This window comes from Dipodomys ordii, unplaced genomic scaffold (assembly GCF_000151885.1).
Source record: "Dipodomys ordii isolate 6190 unplaced genomic scaffold, Dord_2.0 Scaffold212, whole genome shotgun sequence".
NCBI lineage: Eukaryota > Metazoa > Chordata > Mammalia > Rodentia > Heteromyidae > Dipodomys > Dipodomys ordii.
The window spans coordinates 1,400,498-1,409,726 of NW_012267428.1; the positions used below are offsets into that span (position 1 = coordinate 1,400,498).

Here is a 9,229-nt window from a genome sequence, read left to right on the forward strand (position 1 = left end):
TTAAAGGAAGCAGATAACCAAGTAGAAAGAATCCATTTCCTTTGAATGTTTGAGATATTAGATCAAACCAGCCCTCCAGCCCGTTTGCCTGTGTATTCTGTATATGAGAATATAACAGAATTTCTCTATGGGTTAAACTAGTCAACTTCCATACCCCAACGGATGCATAATATACTTATTCATGCATATTTTCACCTAAACAAGTGCTTGATCATCTTCTTTCTAAGATCTACTCATTTGGTCATCATTAATGCATCACAAATTAGCTTCAGAAATGAAAAGGGAAGGCAGGAAAGGGAAGAAAACAGACAAATAGGGTTAAAATAGTGACATATGTACTGGATAGCAATGCTAGAGCAGTTTTTCTTCTTTTCTTTTGTTTTACTTTCGTATATTTCCTGAATTGGAAGCATTCACATGTGTTGTTGTTTTTTCCACTGAGGAACAAATACAACTACATTATTTGATTTTTAAACAGTCCTCAGTGGTACACAAACTTGGTCAACACCCAAGGGAACCAGATGGCTATAATTGACAACAGAGAAGAAAGAAAATCTATAAGGGATGAAGATTGGGGTCCCCACTAAAACAATCAGAAACAACTCTGTTTCATTTTCAGTTTTACCAGGCACTGGTAGCTAATCCTAGCTACTCAGAAGGCTGAAATCTAAAGTTCAAGGTTTGAAGCCAGCTCAGACTGAAAACTTTGGTTCCTATTTCCAGTTAACTATCAAAAAGCTAGAAGTGGAGGTAGAGCTCAAGTGGTATAGCACTGGCCTTGTGTGGAAAAGCCAAATCAGAACATGAGGCCAAGTTCAAGCCCCAATACACACACACACACACACACACACACACACCCAAAAAATTCTTTAATGTTATTATAATGTTGGTTTTCTTTAAAATGGACAAACAAAAAAGTGAGGTGGGTCGTTGATATAAATCAATGAGATTTCCAGATAGCCTGTTTCTTTTTGCCTGCCAGCTGGCTCTGGTCCCACACCAGGACAGAAGTGATGTGTTCAAAGCTGTCAGGGCTGACACTGATGTGACTGTGCTTTAAGTGGCCAGAAGGGAAGGAGGGGCAGGCAGGTGCCACAGTCCAGGCTGAGGATGAGGTAGAGGTGGAAGGAGTCTTTCTCTCTGTCACAGGAGCTTGGTGGAGAACCGGGGAAGCAGACTTACTTACTGAAGCAGTGTCTTTATCCTTCGCTTCACGTCCTGTTGGACTCCTATCCTTGTCCTCTGGAGCTGTTGTCTCTTCCTCAGGCCCACAGGGACTACAGCTCAGCAGCTGTCAACCAAGCAGACTGTCTGCTGCCCTGAAACACAAAGGAAATCAGTCCCTTGAGGTTTTTCTAGGAATTTTCCTGTGAGCAACCACAGGAGAAGCAGGAGTAAAACAAAGCAGGGAAGGAGACAGTACAAAACCATCATGGAAAAGCTGTGTGTTGGCAGAGGGTGGCCCTGACTGAGGAAGCAGCCCTGCCCCTACTGAATCCTTTGCAAGTGTGGGGGGGGGACCCATTTTGATAGATTGAAGCATGGCTAGAAGCTAGCTCTATACCCGTCCATCCATTTAATCCCTCATGTGTCCCATTGCATAGACATTTGCTGAATGAGTGCCTATTATATGCTGCAACTGATTCCTGTTATCTTCTCAGCAACCCTTTCAGGGAGGATCTTTATCCCACACTTAAGATAAATTTAAAGGGATGAAATAACCTACCTAAAGTTGTGTGTTTAGGACAGAGCAAAACCAGTATCTTTGAACCCAAGGTGTTAGACTCTAGAGCCCACCTAAGGCATAGCCCTTTCCATGAAGGATCAAAATGGTCTAACTGAAGAGAAAGACACTTTCAAGCACACAAGCACAATAATGCAAGCCATCAAGGACTATTAGCACGGAGCCACAGGAGCTGGGGCGTCACTGAATCTTCCTAGCACTCAAGTACTTCTTGGATTGGTGAAATTTGAATCCAGCTTTTAAGAATAAGCAACAGGATTCCTGTTTGTCACCATGCACGAATATAAACTCAAAGTGGATCAAAGACCTTACTGTCACACCTGAAACTTTGAAATTACTGCATGAGAGCGTAGAAGAAACACTAGGTATGGGGATAGGCAGAAACCTTTTGAAAAGAGTCCCAGGGACCACAGCAGATAGGAGACATATGGGATTGACAAATGGGGTTACATCAAAAATAAAAAGTTTCTGTACAGTAAAGGACATAGTTACTAAACTAGAAAGACATCCAACAGATTGGGAGAAGGTCTTTACTAGCAACACAAGCAGACAAAGCCTAATATCATACATATACAAAGAGTTCAAGTAGCTAACTCCTCCCAAAGTCTCTCCTTCGCTCCTTTACCCATTTAGTGATTTCAGTCATAAATGGGCAAAGGAGCGAAGGAGAGACTTCTCAGAAGAAGAGATAAGAATGACAAAGAAATACCACAGGAAATGCTCAACATCGGTGCAAATAAAAACTCACATTCCATCTTACCCCAATTAGATTGGCCAACATTGTGAATTTGAACAACAAATGTTGGCAGGGAGGTTGGGAAAAAGGAACCCTATTGCACAGCTGGTGGGAATGCAAGCTAATACAACCGCTCTGAACAGAGGTTTAGAAGTTCCTCAAAAAACTAAATATAGATCTTCCCCACCACCCAGCCACTCCACTCCTTGGTATCTATCCAGAGCATCACAAGTCAGGATACCATAAAAACACTTGGACATCCATGTTCATTGCTGCACTCTTCACAATAGCCAAGCTATGGAAACAGCTCAGATGCCCTACAATAGATGAGTGGATCTAAAATGTGTGGTAGCTATTCACATGGAATTTTACACAGCCATTAGAAAGAATAATATCATTTGCAGGGAAATGGATGGGCATAGATCAAATCATGTTAAGTGAGGTAAGCCAAGGTCAGAAAGACAAATGGCACATGTTTTCTCTCACATACAGAAGCTAGATCTAACATATACTGGAACATAGTAAATTATACAGGACTCTAGGCTTCACACCCAGTAAGACCAAAGAAGGATATCATTAGGAGAGGAACCAAAGGTGCAATGCTTATATGCATTTGATCATATAAAATAATATTTATTGGAATGAACTCCAGGAAATTGAAATGAGATTTTTCTTCATTGCTGTTTTCTTTCTTTCTTTCTTTCTTTTTGGTCTGGTTTGTTTATATATGTTTGGGAGGTAAGGAGGGGCACAGAAATGGAGGGACAAAGGGTGAACAAATGTAACAGTGGTACTCACTAGATACTATGTTGAAAATTAACTATACAATTTGTGGGTGGGGATGGGAGGGAAAAACTGGAAGTGAGGGAAGAGGTGACATTGTCCAAAAAGAAATGTACTCTTTACCTGGATTTTGAAACTGTAACCCCTCTGTTCATCACCTTTATAACAATTCTTTTAAATTTTAAAATCAAATTAAAAAAAGAATAGACTAGAGATTGAAGTTTGAACTGTATTCATTTTCTACTGATGTGTAACCAGTTATGTCAAGTTAAAATTAGAACAATACAAATTTGTTGGGTTCCACTGGCTCACCCCTGTAATCCTAGCTACTTAGGAGGCTGACATTTGAGGACTGAGGTTTGAAGTCAGCTCAGACAAAAAGTACAGGAGATTCCATCTCCAATTAATCAGTAAAAAGCCAGGCTGGATACCTGGCTCAAGTGGTAGAGCACCACATATAAGCAAGAAAACTGAGAAAGAGCTTGAGGCCCTGAGTTCAAGCCATGTGAAAAAAACAAGTCCACAAATTTACTATTTCACAGTTTAAGTCTGCTATAACATGACTAGATTCTCTGCCCAAGATCTTGTGTGACCTAGTCAAAGTTTTTATCTGGGCTCTTGTACAGTTAATGTTTTTTTTTTTTGCAGAATTTATTTTCTTGCAGTTACAGGATTGAGGTGCTTACTTTCTTGCTGGCTGTTGGCCAGCACTCTTTGCTTCTAGGAACTGCCCGCAGTTTCTTTTCATGTGGTCCCATAGGAAATTCACAGTAGGGATGGTTGTTTTCTCCAAAGACGATACAGTCTCTTTGTCTACCAATCATACAACAATGGTACTTTAAAAATCCTTATGTAAGCCGGGTGCCAGTGGCTCACGCCTGTAATCCTAGCTACTCAGGAGGCTGAGATCTGAGGATTGAGGTTCAAAGCCAGCCTGGCAGGAAAGTCCCTGAGATTCATATCTCCAATAAACCACCAGAAAACTGGAAGTGGCACTGTGGCTCAAGTGGTAGGGTGCTAGCCTTGAGCTGAAATGCTGAGAGACAGCGTCCAGGCCCAGAGTTCAAGCCCCATGACTGACAAAAATAAATAAATAAATAATCCTTATGTGATTAGGTCAGGTTCACCCAGATAATCTCCTTATTTTAAGGCTACTATTTTGGGCCTTAATTACATCTTCAAACTTCCTTCATAGAAATAGCTAGACTCATGTTTGATTGAAAAAGTGGGACAAATGTGTGTGTACATATAGTTAGGAATTTGGGGAGTCACCTTAAAATTTGCCCACAACAGTAGGGTTTAGCATGTGGAGATGAGGAAAAGAACCCCATAAGGAGGAAATAGAATAAGCAAAGGATTCTGGGAGGCTATTGGAAAATGGTGATAGGAAAGTCATATAGAAAAATGAGATGTTTTCAGCAACATGGGAGACTATATTCGGGAAAAATCTGCCGAGTAAAAGGCTCTAAGATGCTGGGCAGGGAGTAGGGGGAAAGGGACATGAAATATCATGATTATGTTCTTTTGTTGTTGCTTTTTGCTTGCTTGCTTCCTTCCTTCCTTCAAACACTGGGAGAGAGCAAGGGAAGGTGACATTGTCCAAAAAGAAATGTACTCTTTACCTGACTTATGTAACTGGAACCCCTCTCTATACATTACTTTTGTAATAATAATTTAAAAAATTCTAGATTTGAACTCAGGACCTAGCACTTGCTAGGCAAGCACTCTACCACTCAAAATATACCTCTAGCCCTTCTTCATTGTTTGTTTATTTGTTCACTTATTTTTGTGCTTGTCTTGGGGCTTTAACGGAGGTCCTGGGCACTGTCATTAAACTTTTGTGCTCAGTGCTACCACTCAATGAGCTACAACTCCATTTATGACTTTTTTGGTAGTTAATTGGAGATAAGAGTCTCACAAATTTTCTTGTCCAGCTGGCTTTGTACTGCCATCCTCAGATTTCAGCCTCCTGAATAGCTAGGTTTTACAGATGTGAGCCACGGGTGCTGGGCTTGCCATTGGTTATTTTGAGGTGGGGCCTCACTTGATGCCCCAGCTGGCCTGGGCTTCCATCATACTACTGCTGCTTGCCTGTGTAGCTGGGGTGACAGGCATATAGCACTGCATTAAGCCATTGTGTATCTCTTGTAATCAGAATAACAGCTGTGCACTGCCACACCCAGCCATTGGTTGAGATGGAGTCTCATAAATGTCTATGTAGCAAACCGCAATCCCTGGTTCTTCATCTCCCAAGTAGCTAGGCTTGAGCCACTATGCCCAGCCAAAAGCATGCATTATAGCAAGGCTGACCCAGAAAAAAAAAAAAGAAGGAACCTCTCTGGGGTAGAAACCAGGAATCCAAAGAGGCAAATGGCCAACGAGGGTGAAGGCAGAAGATAAAACCTACGCTGGACAGAATTAAAGGCTGGATTGAAGGAATTTATGTACATTCAAAGCCCTCTAAGGGTGAAAATTTTGATGGAGTCAGTGGGACCTTGCTTTTCAAGGGAATCAAGGGACAATTTGCTGTAGATAGCTACTTGCGTTAACATACCTGACTGTACCTCACAGTGAAACAAGAAAGGAAGATAACTTTTCCCTTGGAACTCTTTGGGAATAGAAAGGGAACTAGTGTTGGAGTAGGAAGTACAAGAGAAAGTAATATGACCAAAGTACATTACATAGACCCATAAAAATGTCATAATGATACTCATTACTATGTAACAATTCATTTATGATATTAAAAATATTTCCATTCATAAGAAGAAAGCCTGTATTTGTGCATATTTGGGGTTAGAATTCATACTACCTTTGTAACTAAAATTCTTTCAAGCTAAACACTGTAAATTGGTCCCAAGTGGATAATTCCCATAGGTATCTCTAACAAGCAGATCAGCTCTGTGGGCATGTTTTTTACAACTGAACTCAAGATAATGTCACCAAAGTTCTAAGAAATTTGGGTTTGCAAGTTAAACTATCACAATATGTACAAGGGGTGTGGCTCAAAAAGGAAGAACTCTTGCTAGAGCATGTGTGAGGCCCTGGTTTCAATTTCTAGTACCAGGAGGAAAAATCACAACACACATAAGGACATAAGCTACTACTGTAAAGTGGTATGAGAATCAGCAGAAATATCAAAATAAAGATTTAGATGATGGAATTAAGAGATTCAAGATATACAATAAGGTACTAAGTAGTTCAAGAAATAAAAAGTATATCTAAAAAGTAAGAAAACTGGGACTGGGAAGGTCCTCAGTGGTAGATTGCTTGTCTTGCATGCATGAGGCCTTGGGTTCGATTCCTCAGCACCACATAAGCAGAAAAAGCCAGAAGTGGTACTCAAGTGGCTCAAGTGGTAGAGCGCTAGCCTTGAACTGAAGAGCTGAGGGACAGTGTGTAGGCCCAGAGTTCAGGCCCACGACCGACCAAAAAAAAAAGTAAGAAAACTAAGAAACTTCCAATAACTCAGTAGGTAAGACAACAGAAGAAAGAGGCAAAGATTTAAGTAGTGATTTGAAAGATGAATACAAGCCAGGTGTGGTTGTTTACATCTGTAATCCTAGCTACTAGGGAGGCTGAGATTAGGAGAACAGAGGTTTGAGCAAGCCTGAGCAAAAAGATCATGAGACCCCGTCTCATAAAAGCTGGCTGTGATGGCATATGTTTGTCATCCCAGCTATGTAGGAAGCAATAATAGATGTGGGAAGCAATAATAGGATTGAGGTTCAATCCCGCTTTGGCCAAAATGGGAGATCCTATTTGAAAAATAACAAAAGCATAAAGGCCTGGAGAATGGCCTGTGGTAGAGTGCCTGACTAGCAAGTTCAAGGCCTTGAGTTCAAACCTTGATACTGCCCTCACACACAAATAAATAAATAAAGATACATAGATATAAAGAAACAACCCCAAGTACAAAACTTAGAGAAAAAATAATAGAAAATATAAATCAGATTAAGAGATATAGAGGATAGAATGAGTAAGTAAAAAAAATCTAGTACATGTCTAACCAGATTTTCAGAAAGAAAAAAAATCGTATAGAAGCAGTAAAGAAATAACTGACAAAAAGTTTCCAGAATTGTTGAAAAAAATAATCTTCAGATTCAAACCCAACAAATCATAAGCAAGAAAGCTGACAGAAATTCGAGACACGTCCCTGCAAAGCTGTAGAACACCAGAAACAAACAAACGAATGAACAACAACAACAACAAAACTGCCAGAAGGAAAAGACAGATAATCTACAGAGAAAAGACAGATTATCTAGAAAGAAAGAAAAATCTTGCTGAAGATACTGATAGGAGGGGGAAGGAGAAGGATGGGGATTGGGGGGGAGGGGGGAGGCTGGGAAGGGATGTGAAGGGTAAACAAAGGAGGAGGCTGCAATGCTTGGTAAGAAATGTATGCATTATCCTGCCCATGCAATTGTAACCCCTCTGTACAGTATGTTCACAAATAAAACAAAATTAAATTAAAAAAAAGATACTGATAGGAGAAGGTCAACCTAGAATTGTATAACTAAAGATCAATAGCAAAATAAAAGGGTATGAGATAGTAAAGTGGGGATAATAGGTAGGGATCATTGTAGTTACAGGATTGCAAGTGAAGGTGAACGCCACTGCCAGCTTCTGCCAATTGCTACTGAATTTAGCACCTTATGAAGCTAGGTTCTCAGATTAAAAAAAAAAAAAAGACCAGAAATCTGGATTTTTTTTGATAAATGTCCTCTAGTTTTAAGTATTACAATGTTTTTAAAAAGATTAAATTATAAGGTAAATGAAACTATATAGGCAAAACAAAACTTCTATATAGAGGACCTTTGGTCTGATAAAGGGGATAAAGATGATATGGAGTACAAGTTCAACCCAGGTGCCGCCACCTCCTTACACACTAGCCGGTTTAAGCAGGTTTCTTTTTGTGTGTTTTATACTCAGGAATGCTCCCTACCTAGGCTGTCCGATCATTATAGATAGCAACATCCTCTCTGATTATTCCACAGGGCAGAGCTTATCGCCTGGTGTTTAATGGGTAGGGCAGACAAATGAACAGAATTTATTTATCTTTGTCCTCCACTGGGCTGTCTTAATCTCAAAGACTTAGAGATATTCTTCTCTCCCTCCGTTCCCTCCGAAGAGCTGTATCCCAGAGAGATTTGGGTTTCCCTTGACCAAGGGATGGTGGGATGATGCAGCATTGGAGGGGCAAAGCCTACTAGAAAGGCCAAGGCTAAACCACTGTGTTCAGTGCCCCTGAAATTCATGCTGAAATACCCATGGATGATCAGATGCTGACCATTGAAGGCCACAGCTGTGCAGGAAGCTGGCAGTACTAGGGTTAAGCCTATGGCTGAACTATGCAGGGTAAAGGCATTTCTGAGGGTGCTGGAACAGAGTTCCAGTGCCAATCATAAAGCTTCATGGAAACAAGGGCACCAACCATAGAATAAGAAACATAATCCCTGACCTATTCTCTAGCACCATATAAGTCTAGAAGCTAACGTCAGTTATTTGGTTAACCAGGTAGAAATTCAATTACAAGGTTGAGCTTAGAAATCTGAGCACTGTTGATACCAGTTGCATGGATACCTGTGAAGATTTTGTGGCTCTCAGGAGCTCTGCCAAGAAGAGAGGCTGAGAGGAGTTGGAAAAGATGTAACCAAGTCATCGATCATCAGGGACATGTGATTTGCTTGTCCCAGAGGTGTCTCCTCATCCTTTGTGACCATTCTATGGGGTCATCAAGGGAAAGCCAGTCTTTCATTTTCATGTTTACTTAAAATAATTAAAGTATCAAAGAAAGGTTGGACAAATGGGATTGCATAAAGTTGCAGAGCTTCTGCAGGGCAAATGACATAGCTAGCAAGATCAATAGAAAGCCCATGGATTGGGAGAAGATCTTTACTAGCCATACAACGGACAAGGGTCTCATATCTAAAATATACTTGGAACTCAAAAAATTAAACCCCCCAACA

At 40.5% G+C, this 9,229-nt stretch overlaps 1 protein-coding gene across 2 annotated transcripts in view; it reads right to left on the minus strand.

The window, feature by feature from the left end:
• St3gal5 (ST3 beta-galactoside alpha-2,3-sialyltransferase 5) overlaps positions 1 to 9,229 on the minus strand; it is a 68,662-nt gene that overhangs the window by 55,527 nt on the left and 3,906 nt on the right. Inside the window, exons 2-3 of one of the 2 annotated variants that reach the window (XM_013035461.1) lie at positions 3,950 to 4,076; positions 1,187 to 1,319 (exon numbers count right to left, since the gene is read on the minus strand). The gene's annotated coding sequence lies outside the window, so the exon portion shown is untranslated. The remainder of the gene's footprint in view (positions 1 to 1,186; positions 1,320 to 3,949; positions 4,077 to 9,229) is intronic. The other variant, XM_013035463.1, reaches the window with a different exon arrangement.